This window comes from Salmo trutta, chromosome 32 (genome assembly GCF_901001165.1).
Source record: "Salmo trutta chromosome 32, fSalTru1.1, whole genome shotgun sequence".
In the NCBI taxonomy this organism is placed as follows: domain Eukaryota; kingdom Metazoa; phylum Chordata; class Actinopteri; order Salmoniformes; family Salmonidae; genus Salmo; species Salmo trutta.
The window spans coordinates 37504900-37521746 of record NC_042988.1 but is presented as its reverse complement, the minus strand read 5'-3'; the positions used below and the strand labels follow the sequence as shown (position 1 = coordinate 37521746).

The window sequence follows — 16847 nt, the reverse complement described above, 5'->3', positions numbered from 1 at the left end:
TGGGATGGGATTTCTGAATAGAGAATGAATGGGCTGATCTGAGTTGCTGATTGGTGTTGCCTCAATTGAATGCTTTGCCTCTGAGTGTTTTCCTCACTGTGTCCCGTCATGCCTTTGTCAATATCCTGCCTCAGTTTCCAAATGCTTTCAGATGTGTGACTGAATAATATCACTAGTGTAAGATAGATAGGGATGAAATTTAGACAGAGATAGAGATAGTTGTTGATGTAGATAGGTTGCTTAGTACAGTGGAGCTGGGATGATTAGGTTATGTGAGAGAAAGACAGAGAGAGAGAGAGAGACAGAGAGAGAGACAGAGAGAGAGAGAGAGAGAGAGAGAGAGAGAGAGAGAGAGAGAGAGAGAGAGAGAGAGAGATGAGCACGCACACACAAACACACAGGGGCTTGCCTCTTGCTCAAGGCAGGTTGTGACCGACATCTGAAGGGTTTCCTGATATGGCATGTGAGTCACAATTCTCAGAGACCACAATCGGTTCCTCGAATTGTTGCGAAGAGACTAACTCCCCCCCACCCCCCACCCCACCTCTCTCTCTTTTATGCCATTCACTCTCTCATTCTCTCATTCATACAGCTGAGGTCTGGGATGGGCAAAAAATACCAAATACTATTACAAAATACAATTACAAAATACGATAAAGATCAATGTATCAAAGTAAACTACAAAATACTTGTACTTTGAAATGTATTTAATTAAATACATAAAGAGAAATAAATTTGCAAGTAGCCAGCCCGAATAGCAAACAACCTTCTCAGTAACTAACGGTTACAGTAGTGTTTTACTTGCTATGACTCTGATATGTTGTTTATCTACTTTTAGTTGAATGTACTGACTGGAAGTCACTCTGGATAAGAGTATCTGCTACATGACCAAAATGTAAATGTACATGTGAAAATGAAAATACCAAAATGAACTGCAAAGCACACTGGGTATTTTTATCGGCCTTGATTCGGGCTGGAGCTCTTCAGAATAGCACATTGCAATTGTTCATTTTTACATATAAATGTAGTTAATTTAGCAGATGCTCTTGTCACACCAATGCAGGTTGAAAGGAGGCCACAAAATGGTGCTAGAAAAAAAGAGGTATAGAAATGTATTTTGCCAATGCAAATTACAGCTCTCAAAAGTATCTTGTTACAAAATATATTGGAGTGTAGTTCAGACCAGTGTAATACAAATTACAAAATACAAATTGAAATACATATTTTAAATATATGTAACAGAAATACTGCTCATTTCTGGCTGTGGCAGGCCATTCTAAATTCAGTGATGTTTCAGTGACAGTACTGAATGTTGAAATTTTATTATTTTCAGTCTACCCACATGAAAAAACAAGTTTACTACAAAACAATAGAGTACTTAACGTAGAATTCTATAGTAAACTGTAGTATTGTAACGGAGATGCTGGGAGTCGAGAAGCAGGTGCAAGGGGTGAGTTTAATAATACAAGAAACATGGAACGATACAAAACAAGAGTAGCATCTGGACATGATGCACATAACCAATACTGCCTGGGGAATGGAAATAAGGGAGTTACAGATATAGGGGAGGTAATCCGTGAAATGATGGAGTCCAGGTGTGTCTCATGATGAGGCGCAGGTGCGCGTAATGATGGTGACAGGTGTGCATAAAGATGGTTGTCACACCTGTCACCATCATTACTTGTACCTGCGCCTCATCATGAGACACACCTGGACTCCATCATTTCACGGATTACCTTCCCTATATCTGTCACTCCCTTATTTCCATTAACCAGGCAGAATAGGTTATGTGTTTCATGTCCAGCCACGGCCGGGGAGGGAGTATCCGGTCCGGACGGAGAAGGTGGAAATCATGGATGATGTTGGGATCCAGAACGTCCTCCACCGGAACCCAACACCGCTCCTCTGGACCGTACCCCTCCCAGTCCACCAGGTACTGAAGCCAACCCCCACAACGTTGGGAGTCCAGTAGGGATCTGACGGCATAGGCGGGACTTCCCTCGACATCCAGGGGAGGTGGAGGGGTGTTATTGGGGACATCCTCAGCCAGGAGACCAGGAACCACCGGCCTGAGAAGGGAGACATGAAAGGAAGGTGAGATACGGTAGTCACTGGGGAGCTGTAATCTATACATCACCCCGTTGACCCTCCAGAGAACATTGAATGACCCCACAAACCGGGGGCTCAGCTTCTTAGAGCAGGTGGAGTGGGAGGTTCCTGGTGGAGAGCCAGATGCAAATACCAGGATGGAACACAGCAGCCTCCCTTCGGTGTCAATCCGCCTGCTCCTTCTGATGGTGGACGGCGCGCTGAAGTCTCACGTGGGCATCGCTCCACACTTCTTCTGCGTGCCTGATCCACTCATCCACCGCAGGAGCTTCAGTCTGACCCGGGGTCCACGGAGCCAGGGCCGGCTGATAACCCAGAACATGCTGGAAGAGTGTCAGCCAGGTGGAGGAGTGATGTACTCCACTCAGGGAAGGAATCGGACCCACTCCCCCTGCCGGTCCTGGCAGTGGCTTCTCAGGAACCTCCCCAGCTCCTGGTTCAACCTCTCCACCTGCCCAGTAGACTGAGGCCTATAGCCGGAAATGGGGGCCATGGTCGGAGACGATGTCCTTCGGATAGGCCATAATGCCGGAAGACCTGCTGGAATAGTGCCTTACTGACCTGGAGAGCAGTATGGAGACCAGAGAGAGGGATAAAACGACAGGATTTGGAGAATCTATCCACAACCACCAAAATGGTGGTGAAACCGTCAGGGTGGAGGGATCAGTGACAAAATCAATGGATAGATGAGACCAGGGACGCTGATGCACGGGAAGGGGAAGGAGTTTCTCTGCTGGAGCGTGCCGGGGGGATTTAGTTTGAGGCACACACAGAACAGGAGTTGACGTAGCGAATAATGTCCTGCGCCAAGTTGGGCCACCAATACGTTTTGGAGAGAGATTAAATAGTACGGTTAATCCCTGGATGTCCAGTGACGACATCTGTGTGCACCCAGGTCAGCAGCCGATCCCTTATCCCTGTGGGAACGTAGATGCGCTCAGGAGGACAGGTAGTGGGTGCGGGTTCCCTCTCCAGAGCCTGGCGAATGTCCACATCTATGTCCCAGACCACAGGGGCTACGACTTGAGAGGGGACGGGAAAGCAGGTCCTCCGGCATTCGGGTGACCAGTCCGTGATTCTCATCCTCGACCATGTTGGAGCCATGGGAGGCAGAGGATGATCTGGTGAGCTGGTGCCCTAATGATGAAGAAGGGAATATTTTCCTGATGAATGGACTCCACGGTGAGGGTGTGTGATGGTTCCGGATCCTAGTGGCCGATTATCAACAGCTTGAACCTGAAACTGAGAGGAGAGCGGGTATGAGATGATGTTCAGAGAGGAGGCAAAGGTCTGGTCAATAAAGTTCCCGGCTGCACCGAAATCCACTAGCGCTGTAGAAACAGTAAATGTCTGCAAAAACACTACAGTCCGCAAAAACACTTTAGTAAATACTGCAGTATTTAATTTGCATAGTTTGTGCCACCCATAAGTGAGAAACCTACATGCCAAGTATAGACCATATATTGTGTTCACTACAGGTTATAGAAAAGAGCAGAAGCTCTGAACTGTCTGTTCAAACCCCAGTCCTACCTACCTACCTACCTACCTACCTACCTAATTACTTACTTACAGGTTATGGAAAATGTGTTCTATTAGTATTTTTCCATTAGATTTCCTGAAGGAGAAAACATCCACTTCTATGTCAAAGATAATACAACAAAAACTCTATAGTAAATACTACAGTAATGTCCACAGTTTTCTTTTACTACAGTATTTATACTATAGCTAACTGTAAATACAACAGTATACTACAGTGAGTACTACAGTAAAGTCCACAAAACCACTACTGCGAATACTGTAGAATTTATACCATAACATACTATAGTATTTCTTCATGTTGGTATATCTCACTCATCTTCTTATCCGGAAAGTGCAGATTTGATATCTATGTTTACGTCCCAAGTGGCACCCTATTCTCTATGTAGTGCACTACATTTTACCAAGACCCATAGGGCTCTGGTCAAAAGCAATGTACTATATAAGGAATAGGGTGCCACTTGGCACACAACCTATGTCTATGTATGCTATCTATTCCTGTAATTACCACACCACTCTAATCATGACATTATGATGCAACCTCAGGTGAAATGACCAAACAGATGTCTCAGTCTTCAGGTGAAATGACCAAACAGATGTCTCAGTCTTCAGGTGAAATGACCAAACAGATGTCTCAGTCTTCAGGTGAAATGACCAAACAGATGTCTCAGTCTTCAGGTGAAATGACCAAACAGATGTCTCATTCTTCAGGTGAAATGACCAAACAGATGTCTCAGTCTTCAGGTGAAATGACCAAACAGATGTCTCATTCTTCAGGTGAAATGACCAAACAGATGTCTCAGTCTTCAGGTGAAATGGCCAAACAGATGTCTCAGTCTTCAGGTGAAATGACCAAACAGATGTCTCAGTCTTCGATCATAAACCTGTATAACCAAAATAGTACTACTGTAGTGCATGGTCTTATGAAGTATTGGAGTTGCACTCCTGCTCTAGAAGATATGAAGTTATGGCCATGTTCGAGAACATCACTCCTGCTCTAGAAGATATGAAGTTATGGCCATGTTCGAGAACATCACTCCTGCACTAGAAGATATGAAGTTATGGCCATGTTCAAGAGCATCACTTCTGCACCAGAAGATATGAAGTTATGGCCATGTTCGAGAGCATCACTTCTGCACTAGAAGATATGGAGTTATGGCCATGTTCAAGAGCATCACTTCTGCACTAGAAGATATGAAGTTATGGCCATGTTAAAGTGCATCACTCCTGCACTAGAAGATATGAAGTTATGGCCATGTTTGAGAGCATCACTTCTGCTCGGTCGGTGATCAGTGACTGCACAGAATCTATTTTTATTTTTTTTACCAGAATTTTGCAACCACAGATCCTATCAAACACAACCAATGTCTCACAACCAAGGTCAGAGGTCATGAGTTGTTCAATGTCAAGTTCATGGATATCTGATCCGTTACTAGAGTATTTCTAAAGAAAGCAGTCGCCAAGAGGAAGGACACACTTAACAGTCACTATTTCATCAGAAAAACTCACTATGGAGGCAAAGGTATTACATCACACCATCTAGTCATTTTTCCTGGATTTAACTAGATAGATAGTCATTGAGATTGGATCTCTATTACACAATGTCATGGAGAAGGTCCAGTTAGTGAGAACAACCAACAATATGGTGTCTATATTAGGACAGAAGTCCTGCTGAGATTAGCCTTTCCTAATATTGACACCGTACACATTCATTTCACTTGCTGATGGTAAGGAAAATGATACATTTCCCCCCACTGTGAGGAATACATACCAGTAAAGACGCTGCAGTTTCATCAACGATGAAACAGACACACAACCACAGCCATTCCCCCATACACCCCCGCACACCATACCAACACACACACACACACACTTCCCCCTACACACATACACAACCAGACATACAGTATACACCACAACTGCAGTCCACTTCCCAGTAGGGTGCAACACAGCTGTCCTGTTGCAGCAGAGTACAGTTGTTAGTAGTAAAATGTGTCAGACCACAGGATGCAGCACTAGAGGGGGGCTGTACTGTAAATGTATCAGAAATACTCCAGATTTTCCACCCAGATTAGTCATTGAAGCAACAGAGTAGTCATTGAAGCATTTCAGTATGTGTCAGAAGTGCAGCACTGTAAACTTCCTTTGACAATTAAATAATGCAATAATGGGGTGTCCCATTTTGGGCTGTTGTCTTGGTGTTGGACTGAACATAAACGAGCAGGCGTTTCACTACGCATTACAATGAACAGTAAGGGAGTTCACGATAACTCATTAATGTTCCCAGTAACTCACAGAAGACTCCGTACTGTTGGTTCACGTTTACTCATTAATGTTCCCAGTAACTCACAGAAGACTCCGTACTGTTGGTTCACGTTTACTCATTAATGTTCCCAGTAACTCACAGAAGACTCCATATTGTTGGTTCACGTTTACTCATTAATGTTCCCAGTAACTCACAGAAGACTCCATATTGTTGGTTCACGTTTACTCATTAATGTTCCCAGTAACTCACAGAAGACTCCATATTGTTGGTTCACGTTTACTCATTAATGTTCCCAGTAACTCACAGAAGACTCCGTACTGTTGGTTCACGTTTACTCATTAATGTTCCCAGTAACTCACAGAAGACTCCATATTGTTGGTTCACGTTTACTCATCAATGTTCCCAGTAACTCACAGAAGACTCCGTACTGTTGGTTCACGTTTACTCATTAATGTTCCCAGTAACTCACAGAAGACTCCGTACTGTTGACTTTGACCAATGTATGAAAATAAAAGGGAGGAGTAATATTTATTCATCCAGTCAGTAGTATACTATGTGGATGATGGGAATGAGGGAAATGAAGGCATGATGATCCATCCCTCTGGCCTTACTGTCAGCATGTTGTGATGCATATCTTTTTGGAAAAGCAGCACAAAGTGACACATAGAAATTGACGCTGGGCCGGCTCTCTATCTGTGAGTCAATAAGGTCCTGGAACAGAGAAGAGGATCAGAGAGACACCATTTGTTCATTGCAGAACGTCCTTTCTTCATGTTGTACATTGACCCTGATGAAGACAGCTTGCTGTTGAAACGTTGGATAATAAAGTATTGCATCAGTGCTTCTAGATTATGCAGCTTTTACTTGTCTTTTGAAACATTCTGCATACATTATCTTGTATAACTAAATGTACCGTTCCACCTTTTGTGAATAATATTTTTTCCATAAGGTACAATAACATGATACGTCATCTTTTGTGATGAAATGTACCGTTCCACTTTTGTTCATTACATATTTCCTTAATATTGATACATTACCTTGTATGACCAAACATACTGTTACAACTTTTGTTACTGTTTCCATAACATACATTTCCGAGATACATTATATAGTGTGATCAATCTTTACAGTCTTTACAGAGTGATCGAAATTTAAAGGCAATGTTCACGCTTTAACTGAGACTGCATTCACAGTTTGTTCCAGAAACAGAGGTGAGGAGTCAGCACAGACAGACGATAGTTAGAGACTGTATTCACGGTTTGTTCCAGAAACAGAGGTGAGGAGTCAGCACAGACAGACGATAGTTAGAGACTGTATTCACGGTTTGTTCCAGAAACAGAGGTGAGTAGTCAGCACAGATAGACGATAGTTGGAGACTACATTCACGGTTTGTTCCAGAAACAGAGGTGAGGAGTCAGCACAGACAGACGATAGTTGGAGACTACATTCACGGTTTGTTCCAGAAACAGAGGTGAGGAGTCAGCACAGACAGACGATAGTTGGAGACTACATTCACGGTTTGTTCCAGAAACAGAGGTGAGGAGTCAGCACAGACAGACGATAGTTGGAGACTACATTCATGGTTTGTTCCAGAAACAGAGGTGAGGAGTCAGCACAGACAGACGATAGTTGGAGACTACATTCACGGTTTGTTCCAGAAACAGAGGTGAGGAGTCAGCACAGACAGACGATAGTTGGAGACTACATTCACGGTTTGTTCCAGAAACAGAGGTGAGGAGTCAGCACAGACAGTGTCACGGTTGTCGTCGGTGAAGGAGGACCAAAACGCAGCAGGTACGTGTATGCTCATCTTGATTTTTATTAACTTCCAAGACTGAACGTACAAAATAACAAAACATAAAGAACGAACGAACAACTACAAACAGTCTGGCCAAGCAAAGCTCAACACAGAACAATCACCCACCAATACCAAACACAAACACACCCTACTATATGGGACTCTCAATCAAAGGCAGATAGACAACACCTGCCTTCAACTGAGAGTCCCAACCCCAATTAACCAAACATAGACATACACTTACTAGACTCCACATAGAAATACTTAAACATAAACCAAAACCCGGAATTACTAAATCAACCACCCTTTTAACAAAAACACACCACCCTGAACCACATAAAACAAATACCCTCTGCCACGCCCTGACCAAACTACAAAAACAATTAAGCTTATACTGGCCAGGACGTGACAGACAGATGATAGTTGGAGACTGTATTCACGGTTTGTTCCAGAAACAGAGGTGAGGAGTCAGCACAGACAGACGATAGTTAGAGACTGTATTCACGGTTTGTTCCAGAAACAGAGGTGAGGAGTCAGCACAGACAGACGATAGTTAGAGACTGTATTCACGGTTTGTTCCAGAAACAGAGGTGAGGAGTCAGCACAGACAGACGATAGTTAGAGACTGTATTCACGGTTTGTTCCAGAAACAGAGGTGAGGAGTCAGCACAGACAGACGATAGTTAGAGACTGTATTCACGGTTTGTTCCAGAAACAGAGGTGAGGAGTCAGCACAGATAGACGATAGTTAGAGACTGTATTCACGGTTTGTTCCAGAAACAGAGGTGAGGAGTCAGCACAGACAGACGATAGTTAGAGACTGTATTCACGGTTTGTTCCAGAAACAGAGGTGAGGAGTCAGCACAGACAGACGATAGTTAGAGACTGTATTCACGGTTTGTTCCAGAAACAGAGGTGAGGAGTCAGCACAGATAGACGATAGTTAGAGAATGTATTCACGGTTTGTTCCAGAAACAGAGGTGAGGAGTCAGCATAGATAGACGATAGTTAGAGATTGTATTCACGGTTTGTTCCAGATAGACGATAGTTCCACTAAACACTCCAGGTTAGATGATTATAGGGTGCTATGTAAAGGTCATACTCTCTTGACTATGGTCATTCTTGGTTTCACACGCAACACAAGGCTTGTGCCGTACAGGCCCCAGGAGTCTACTGGCGGGCGATGTGGTGAAACATCCTGAAACTGTTACAAGTAGTGGCGGTGTTCTGAGAAACAGGAAGTGGCTGTTCTGTTGACCTACCAGTAAACCTACTGGAACCAGTGAGCAGAAATAGGAGGTCCACCTGCACGTGTATAATCACCACTTCCCTCTGAAAAATGCATTTCCCCAAAGGGTTTGGTGACAAACTTGATACTCAATTGTCCCAATATTCTCATTAGAACAGAATTTTATACTTTTTCATTGTTTTCCGGTGTGACATGTGACAAACATGTGAAGTTATACTTACTGTAACTTTAACACAATGATCTATTGTAGGTCGGCATCTGGAAATGAGATAAAACCCTTATTGACACGACTGTGTGACATTAATGGCATCGATGGAGAGAGGGGGGCAGAGAGGGGAGGGGCAGAGAGAGGGGGGCAGAGAGAGAGGGACAGAGAGGGGAGGGGCAGAGAGGGGAGGGGCAGAGAGGGGGCAGAAAGAGAGGGACAGAGAGGGGAGGAGCAGAGAGAGGAGGGGTAGAGAGAGGGGGGCAGAGAGGGGAGGGGCAGAGAGAGGGGGGCAGAGAGAGAGGGACAGAGAGGGGGGGAGCAGAGAGAGAGAGGGACACAGAGAGAGAGGGACAGAGACAGGAGGGGCAGAGAGAGAGATACACAGAGACAGGAGGGGTAGAGAGAGAGAGGGACAGAGAGAAAGATGAGCAAAGAGAGAAGGGGCAGCGAGAGAGAGGGACAGAGAGAGAGAGAGAGGGACAGAGATATAGAGGCACAGAGAGATGAGTGGCAGAGAGAAAGGGACAGAGAGAGAGAGGGACAAAGAGAAGAGGGACAGAGAGAGAGACAGAGAGAGGGACCGAGAGAAAGCGGGACCGAGAGAAAGCGGGACAGAGAGAGAAGGACAGAGAGAGAGACAGAGAGAGGAAGGGCAGAGAGAGAGACAGAGAGAGAGAGGAACAGAGAGAGGCGGGACATTGAGAGAGAGGGGCAGAGAGAGACAGAGAGAGGAGGGGCTGAGAGAGAGGGACAGAGAGAGAGAGGAACAGAGAGAAATCGGGACAGAGAGAGGAGGGGCTGAGAGAGAGGGACAGAGAGAGAGAGGAACAGAGAGAAATCGGGACAGAGAGAGGAGGGGCAGAGAGGGACACAGGCCCTTTGAATTGAATTGAGAGAGAGAGAGAGAGAGAGAGAGCGAGAGAGAGAGAGAGCGGGACAGAGAGAGAGGGGCAGAGAGAGAGAGAGACAGCAACACGATTAGACACAACCATATCATGAGAAAACAAAAATATAATTACTTGACACATTGGAAAGAATTAACAAAAAAACTGAGCAAACTAGAATGCTATTTGGCGCTAAGCAGAGAGTACTGACCCAAGATTAAGGAAAGAATTGACTATGTAGACTCAGTGAGCAAAGCGTTGCTATTGAAAGAGGCCGCTGTAGGCAGACCTGGCTCTCAAGAGATGACAGGCTATGTGCACACTGCCCCATTTTGATAAACTCCCATATCTATTGGGTGAAATACCACAGTGTGCAATCACAGCAGCAAGATTTGTGACCTGTTGCCACAAGAAAAGGGCAACCAGTGAAGAACAAACACATATTTATGTTTATTTATTTTCCCTTTTGTACTTACATTTTCCTTATTTGCACGTTACACCATTGTATATAGAGATAATATGACATTTCAAATGTCTCTATTCCTTTGGAACGTTTGTGAGTGTAATGTTTACTGTTCATTTTACAGTGAGGGGAAAAAAGTATTTGATCCCCTGCTGATTTTGTACGTTTGCCCACTGACAAAGAAATGATCAGTCTATAATTTTAATGGTAGGTTTATTTGAACATTGAGAGACAGAATAACAACAACAAAAATCCAGAAAAACGCATGTCAAAAATGTTATAAATTGATTTGCATTTTAATGAAGGAAATAAGTATTTGACCGCCTCTCAATCAGAAAGATTTCTGGCTCCCAGGTGTCTTTTATACAGGTAACGAGCTGAGATTAGGAGCACACTCTTAAAGGGAGTGCTCCTAATCTCAGCTTGTTACCTGTATAAAAGACACCTGTCCACAGAAGCAATCAATCAATCAGATTCCAAACTCTCCACCATGGCCAAGACCAAAGAGCTCTCCAAGGATGTCAGGGACAAGGTTGTAGACCTACACAAGGCTGGAATGGGCTACAAGACCATCGCCAAGCAGCTTGGTGAGAAGGTGACAACAGTTGGTGCGATTATTCGCAAATGGAAGAAACACAAAAGAACTGTCAATCTCCCTCGGCCTGGGGCTCCATGCAAGATCTCACCTCGTGTAGTTGCAATGATCATGGGAATGGTGAGGAATCAGCCCAGAACTACACGGGAGGATCTTGTCAATGATCTCAAGGCAGCTGGGACCATAGTCACCAAGAAAACAATTGGTAACACACTACGCCGTGAAGGACTGAAATCCTGCAGCGCCCGCAAGGTCCCCCTGCTCAAGAAAACACATATACACGCCCTTCTGAAGTTTGCCAATGAACATCTGAATGATTCAGAGGACAACTGGGTGAAAGTGTTGTGGTCAGGTGAGACCAAAATGGAGCTCTTTGGCATCAACTCAACTCGCCGTGTTTGGAGGAGGAGGAATGCTGCCTATGACCCCAAGAACACCATCCCCACCATCAAACATGGAGGTGGAAACATTATGCTTTGGGGGTGTTTTTCTGCTAAGGGGACAGGACAACTTCACCGCATCAAAGGGACGATGGACGGGGCCATGTATCGTCAAATCTTTGGTGAGAACCTCCTTCCCTCCGCCAGGGCATTGAAAATGGGTCGTGGATGGGTATTCCAGCATGACAATGACCCAAAACACACGGCCAAGGCAACAAAGGAGTGGCTCAAGAAGAAGCACACTAAGGTCCTGGAGTGGTCTAGCCAGTCTCCAGATCTTAATCCCATAGAAAATCTGTGGAGGGAGCTGAAGGTTTGAGTTGCCAAACGTCAGCCTCGAAACCTTAATGACTTGGAGAAGATCTGCAAAGAGGAGTGGGACAAAATCCCTCCTGAGATGTGTGCAAACCTGGTGGCCAACTACAAGAAACGTCTGACCTCTGTGATTGCCAACAAAGGTTTTGTCACCAAGTGCTAAGTCATGTTTCGCAGAGGGGTCAAATACTTATTTCCCTCATTAAAATGCAAATCAATTTATAACATTTTTGACATGCGTTTCTCTGGATTGTTTTGTTATTATTCTGTCTCTCACTGTTCAAATAAACCTAAAATTAAAATTATAGACTGATCATTTCTTTGTCAGTGTGCAAACATACAAAATCGCAGGGGATCAAATACTTTTTTCCCTCACTGTACATAGTTTATTTCACTTTTGTTTATTATCTATTTCACTTGCTTTGGCAATGTTAACATGTGTTTCCCATGCCAATAAAGCCCTTTGAATTAAATTGAATTGAGAGAGAGAGAGAGAGAGAGAGAGAGAGAGAGAGACAGAGAGAGACAGAGAGAGAGAGAGACAGAGAGAGAGAGAGACAGAGAGAGAGAGAGAGAGAGAGAGAGAGAGAGAGAGAGAGAGGCGGTAACAGAGCCATAGGCAGAGGCAGACGAGCGAGACACACAGAGAGAGAAAGAGAGAGCTTGTTAAATACAGCCAGTCTGTATTTAATCCAAGTTTCCTTCCTCAGAATCTTCCTATACTAAACACACTGTATGAGTCAGCCCAGTAAAACTGGGTCTGTGTGCGTGTGTCCTGTCCTTCAGTGACCTGTGAGCTCATTCCTGTAGACTGTGGCCACTCTGCTTCCCCGAGTTAGAAACCATATTCAACAAGTCAAGTATTCAACACATATTCATCAGGTCCCGTCTGTCGTCCCTTTTGCATTCTCTGGGATTTGTTACCAAGCAGCCTTTTGGGTCGTATTTTTTCTCCACACAGAACTATCACTGTGTTCCACTTGCTGTGAGTCAGTTTAGTGTGTGTGAATGCCGGTCCTGTTCCAGTGGAGAGTCGTTTTAAAATGTGTATTTTTTACACCCTGAGTTTGTCAGTGTATTATAGTACTAATGATTGAGAATTCAGAGAGACCAGGCTCTGTGGGATATGTGGGGGTCGTTTTACAAAACTGCCATATTTAGTTTATTTTGAAGGCTAAGAAAGACTGCAGCGTTTTTTTATATCTGTAAATGTTGGCAAATCTTACATAATCTATCTCTGCTAAGAGGCATTGTAATTTTTTCCATCAACATTCCTGGAACTGAGAAGCCTTGCCTCTTTTGGAACTCTCCTTTTAAACAGACAAGCGTTTACAGGATTTTCGCCCACAATCACAGTGTTCCCATTTCATTTGCCTTCTGTATTTTCTGAAATGGTATGCAGGGGTTCTAGCGTCACGTGTGAAATGGTTACTCCTCCATTCATTTCATGGGGAGTCTATCATTAAACTGTGTGCAAGCTTACATCTAAAAATGACAAAGAGTCAAAATAATATGAACTAGAATATGGACTAAGCAGCTGAAATGCATTCAATAAGTGCACTGGCAAAATGAGTCCAGAATGTGTAGGATAGTAGACGTATGAATTTCTGTAGCCAGAAAGAACAGGACAAAAGCTTTGACTCATAGTTAAAGCGAAGGAACAGATCAGATCTAACCTCATTTATATTTGACCTCATTTCTTACAGCTGGAGAAGAAGCAGAGCATCTAGTTTTCTTCCTTTCCTGCATGTGTCAGGAACAGCAACCTTTTGCTGTTATTAGGTGCCATTTCAGTCTGTGTTTACGGCGTTACGTGAGTATTTGAGCGTGTGCTGAGACATGCCTTTGAGGCCGTGTGTGAGCTCCGTCAGAACATGCTACGGTACAGTGTGTACAGTATCAGATTGTTCCCTGCTGGCCAACCCCCCGTTTCCATGGAAGCAGCAGCTGGGCTGACTTTGGAGTACATTCAGTCCGCGCCGTGTGGTTTCCTGGTTTCCTCTGACGCGGGAGCTCTGGGGTTGTCGTCTCGGGAGGTCTCCATGGCAGCAGTGGCCTGTTTTCTCGTGGAATGGCTCCAACTTCCGGAAGACGTCTTTCGGCTCTAGGAAGTAAGCCTGCCTACTTTCCCCTGTCGTCAACCCCATTGGTTTTTCATTTTCCAGACAGGCTAAGGGAGAGGCCACCTATATCCCAGATGAATACTGTGTCTCCTCCTTTAATAGCAAACAAAAATCAGTGATTTGTCTCATATTCATTCTTTCTGCAGATGTCCTGAACAGAAGTTACTGTCCAGGGGCTCCCTTTTGCGGTGCAAATGCATGATGTCATAATGTTTCTGAGTGACAACTTCAACATCTAGTGGAAAATATTGATGTTTGGTCGACGGAGAGTAAGAAAACTACAACAGACGATTATTGCACATTAATCTAAGTGTTTGTGTGGCCTGATACTGTCATATTCAACAAAAATATATGTCAAAATCTGACAATTCCTGACATGGTGAATAAAACGAACGCCCGCTGTTCATGGTATACCCTGTCTACACTCCTCTTCATTTCCTTCCCAGCTGGAGTCCACTAGTCTTCTCACTGTCAGGCCTATCCTAACCTGTCCTAGGATACCAAGCCAAGGAAAACACTGAGCACAATTCAAAATCATTATCATCTAGAAACAGTCCACAAACCTAGTGTTGACAAGCTGCAGGTAAACTTGAACCACTATTTATAATTCAACAACATTTGATGAATATCCAATTTTGGCATAACACCATAGATACCATTGGTTGATGACTCACAAATTGTTAGTGTGTTTTGTCAATGTTTTATTGCATATTCACAGATATATGCCAGGACATTAGAAGACGTGATATGTTAGCTTTTTACATGAGACCTGTTTTATCCCCTCTCTGGGTTAACAAGGCCAGGGTAGTGTTCAGTAGGGCACATTTTCCTCACTGGAAAATGAAAACGTGTGTTCTAATTGGATAAGGAACCTACCTCCCTGTTTCATTCTATTTTAAAATCTTTTCTCCTCACTGAACACGACCCAGGCCAGCTCAGGTCTGTGGTCTGTCTGGTGTTCTTGTAATGAGGTGTCAGTTTTTGTCATCCCTTCCTGAAAGACCTAGCCTGTTATCCACACTGAACGCAGTGAAACAGTAGTGAAACGAAGCGCTATTCAGATTGGATTCCAGGCTATCTACAATATATATAGTTAACCTGAGCAATATTCAGATTGGATTCCAGGCTATCCACAATATATATAGTTAAACTGAAACTGAACAATATTTAGGTTGGACTTCAGGCTATCCACAAAATATATAGTTAAACTGAAACTGAACAATATTTAGGTTGGACTCCAGGCTATGTACACTGAATCATGAGCCAAAAGAGAAACAGAGCAATGTTAAGTTTAAGTTATGCACAGTGAATATATTGAAACAATAGTTAAACAGGGAAATATTCAGTTTGGACCCCAGGCTACGGAAGGCCAGCTTGGGTCTGCGGTGTGGTGTTCTGGTAAAATGGTGTAGTCACTGCTGACACACCAGTCCAGCATTCCTCACCCAGAAACCTAGCCTGCATGCCATGGTTTACAGCAAACCTTTATGCCATGGTTTACAGCAAACCTTTATGCCATGGTTTACAACAAACCTTTATGCCATGGTTTACAGCAAACCTTTATGCCATGGTTTACAGCAAACCTAGCCTGCATGCCATGGTTTACAGCAAACCTTTATGCCATGGTTTACAGCAAACCTTTATGCCATGGTTTACAGCAAACCTTTATGCCATGGTTTACAGCAAAACTTTATGCCATGGTTTACAGCAAGCCTTTATGCCATGGTTTACAGCAAACCTAGCCTGCATGCCAAGGGCATCTTTGTTCACCAAACAACCTCCCTTACAGGAAATGGGCTTCATCCACTGCCCCCCCCCCCCCCCCCCCCCCCCACACACACACACATACAGGCAAGCACAAACACACACACACGCATGCACACACACACACACACACACACACACACACACACAGGCAAGCACACACACACAGGCAAGCACACACACATGCGTATATACACACACATACACAGACACACAGACGCACAGACAAACCGACATACCCACACGCATTCCTGCATTTGCACACACACACACACTCTCGCTCTCGCACACACATACACACTCTCGCTCTCTCTCTCTCTCACACACACACACACACACACACACACACACACACACACACACACACACACACACACACACACTCACACACACACACACACACACACACACACACACACACACACACACACACACACACACACACACACACACAAGGCCAGTGTCATGGTGAATCAGGGAAGATGCTATATTGAAAAACTGCTCTGCCAAGAAGGTTAGAAAACAGAGGGTTTCCAGTAAAGCTGATAGGTTACTTGAGTGTTTAATCCTTGAAGGCTCCACGGTTAACAATTTGGGATTGAGAGTCAGTGCTTTTCAAGAAGAAATGTCAGAGGGCCAATGTTTTGGTTGCTTCCGCCCAAACAATCTCCTCCCTCAATCTCTAACTAAAGGTTCCACTCCGTTTTGACTGTCAGGAACTTTCTGTCCAGGGACGTTATCTGAGAGGCAGCCCTGGCGATCGGAAACTGCTCCTGGAGGTAGTTTAAATGTTAATTACAGTTTTTTACAATCTCTAGGACCCATTTCTCAATACTTAGGTCACTTTTTCAAAACTATTCTCACAGTGAGCACAACAGCAGTCTATGTGGGCTAAACTGTGGATCATTTTCATTGCTTTGCCACAAAATGCATTCAATGACTACATATTTCAAATTTCATTAATTATTTTCTCACTCAGACACAACCACCACCAAACTCTATGTACCTACAGGCCAATTTGCACATGTTGACAAACTCTTTTCAAAACTGTTAAACTTAAGTACAAAACCTAAAATAACACAAAATTGAATAAGACA

At 44.0% G+C, this 16847-nt stretch overlaps 1 long non-coding RNA gene across 1 annotated transcript; it reads left to right on the top strand.

Moving 5' to 3' along the window:
- Window positions 1-13794: 13794 nt before the first annotated feature.
- Window positions 13795-14397, top strand: LOC115171824 (uncharacterized). The gene is made up of 2 exons (XR_003871256.1): window positions 13795-13974; window positions 14133-14397. It is a non-coding gene; the product is annotated as an uncharacterized LOC115171824 (long non-coding RNA).
- Window positions 14398-16847: the final 2450 nt, after the last annotated feature.